This window comes from Anneissia japonica, unplaced genomic scaffold (assembly GCF_011630105.1).
Source record: "Anneissia japonica isolate Jap-2015-1 unplaced genomic scaffold, ASM1163010v1 scaffold1810_len1271414_cov176, whole genome shotgun sequence".
Lineage (NCBI taxonomy): Eukaryota > Metazoa > Echinodermata > Crinoidea > Comatulida > Comatulidae > Anneissia > Anneissia japonica.
In genome coordinates, this window is record NW_022702449.1 from 564126 (window position 1) to 567009 (window position 2884).

Sequence of the window (2884 nt, forward strand, 5' to 3'; positions counted from 1 at the left end):
TATATATATATATATATATATATATATGTATATATATATATATAGGCCTATATATAGGCTAGACAGCATACGTATATAGAAAATTAAAACAAGAAATGACATTCTTCATTCTTGTTTGTCTACTTGAATACATGAATAGGATATCACATCTATATGCCAAAAATAAAATATTGATTGCATTGTTTCAAATTTTTATACCAGGTCATCATTGGGTACTGATCCTGAAGATAACCTATGGTTGAAAGTTGTATAACCTCAAATCAGATGATATTCTGTGTTGTGCCGTAATTCAAATTGAAAATCCATTTTCGAAACATTAAGCTAATTACAAGAAATTCAATGCTACGCTCTAGCTCAATAATCGGAACAACTCAATGTCGAGCCGCTATTGTTGTAGGCCTAATGTATCGTCACGATCCCGGTAAAATATTGTGCCGATCGATATTGTGTGTCTACATTTCTATAGGCCTTTAAAGAACAACAAAAAACGTTCATCAATCAATCATTAACTTTTTTGAAATTATAACTACTTCGATGACACTCTTGAACGTGATTAAATTGGGGGTACATTTAATTATTGACTTTGAATGGGTCGCTAGGTGAGATTGCCCTAATGAGATACATTCCAATAGACGGGACATTGTGTCACGCGATCACGTAAGCCACGCAGCATAAAGCTCTGTCCAGACTATCATATTTTATTTGACAAAAAATGACATGCCTAAAATGGTCATAATGACATCACATCACGACCACATATAGGCGCATCTTGACTATATATAGGCTCACAACAGTTTTACAACGTGCGTTTGTACAACCATGGAAGTATTATTGAACTATGGGTTTGTGGGAAGCGCGCGTTCCTGGCAATGTTCTGATTGGCCAGTTGTTAAGATGTTACCCAGGCGTATACGGTATATTTATATGTAATTAGTAATCAAAAATTAAATTTAATAAATTAAAAAATATAATATAAAATATTGAGACACGAGTAAACGAGTTTTAATGGGAATTTAACCTTGGGTAGCTTTCTATGAAACTGTTTTAACTTGTTCGATATTTATGGAGAATTGTTTTCTTTATTGTGGTGATTTTAGCATGGAGCTACTATATATAGCTTTAGCTATATGATAAGCCATTTATTGAAAATTGCGTGGGTCTACTACGTCGGTGCGGCTATCATCTCATTTAAATTTAAGCCTCCCCTTTAATAAACAGCAACGAGATGGTTGAACAGCTTACATTAAATCAGATTCTGAGAAACCATCTTAGGGGTCATCGTCAAGCATTGTTTCTCTAGGTTTCCAGAATAAAAAATTCTTAAACTCGGGTTTTTTATATAATCCAGATTCTTACCATTGTGCGAGTTCTATTTAACACAGAGCATGAAGGACACAGTGCGTTGAGTTTGTATGGAAACAAACATACTGCAAAGAAATGGTTGAACAGCTTCTTACACTGTCAGATTCTGCGAAACCATCTCAGGGTTTAATCGTCAAGCATTGTTTCTCTAGGTTTCCAGAATAACAATCTTAAACTCATATATACACTTATATAATCAGGATTTTTAACCATTCTGCGAGTTCTATTTAACACAGAGCCTGGAGGCGTTGCGTTGAGTTGGTATGGAAACAAACATACAAATCTGGGTTGTATCGGGAATTCCCCATCGATTAATTTACGCAACACAATAGTCATATATACCTATTTTATTCGCTTCTATATCTTATCATTTTATTTGTTTGACATCTTTGATAACTATTAGTAGCAGATCAGGGTGGCGCCAGCGGGAGAGAGGTTGGTGACCGAGAGGGCATCCCCATCCTTCAATTTGTCGGGGAGGAAAACAAATGGTTTTTTTTTACATATTAGTAGACGCGAAAATCGATCAAATAACGATGTGAAACCTTAAATTTTCATATTTTCCCCCTGACCACTTTCGAGTGTCTTCGAGCGACGACCACGCATACTCACGACATCACCCCACCCCACCCCACCACCGGGTACATCGGAGCCCCGTCGGGCAAATCCTGGCACCACGCCTGAAGCAGATAATAAATAAAGCATCGAGCAGTTTGTCAAAATTTAAATGCTCAAAAAACTAAGGCCAATAAAAAACATACTTTCGACCTCTTGGTTCAAAATTTACACACTGACGTAATGATTTAACCAGACTCTAAACGCACTTTACCTGTCCCTTGTCCATTTAACGTTCATTGGTTCAGAAACTTTTGAACTCATGCGTAATAACACTAATTATTCAGACTCCCGTAGAGCACATAAAGAGGGGTGTGAGTGCCAAGAGAGTGCGACCTATTTTTGCCTGTGGTTATATAAGATTCTTCTTTTTTTATCTTTCAACAACAAAGTGCTTGAATTTTATAATACTAAATTGAAATTAATTTTTTTTTACTGATAATAGTTGTATATGGGTTTCGTTTTGTCATTTCCCTGGCTGTTGTTAATTAATGAAAAAGTTCTATTTGAATTTAATATTGTTATTTGCAAATTGGACAAATCTCTATTTTTAAAATATGGATTTTAATTATTTTTTAATTAAATCTACCTCCGGTGGTAAGACAGATTTGTAGAGGTGCTTGTTCACCTGTTCTTGCTATTGTATTTCGTTCCAATGAAAGTTGAATAAAAAATTAAAAATAAAATTAGCATAACCCCGACCTACATACATTAGTTAATATATTGCTCTGCTGTGCTGTCACGTGACAATGGCTATTCTCATTTCGTTGTATTTATTTCTTCATGACATGCTATATAAAACACATACAATTAACAGGCTATTGGCAAATGGACGTTTCTGCACCATAGCTTTTATACTGTCCCAGAAAACGACGACAGCATCAATGTATGTAAACACGCATGTTTG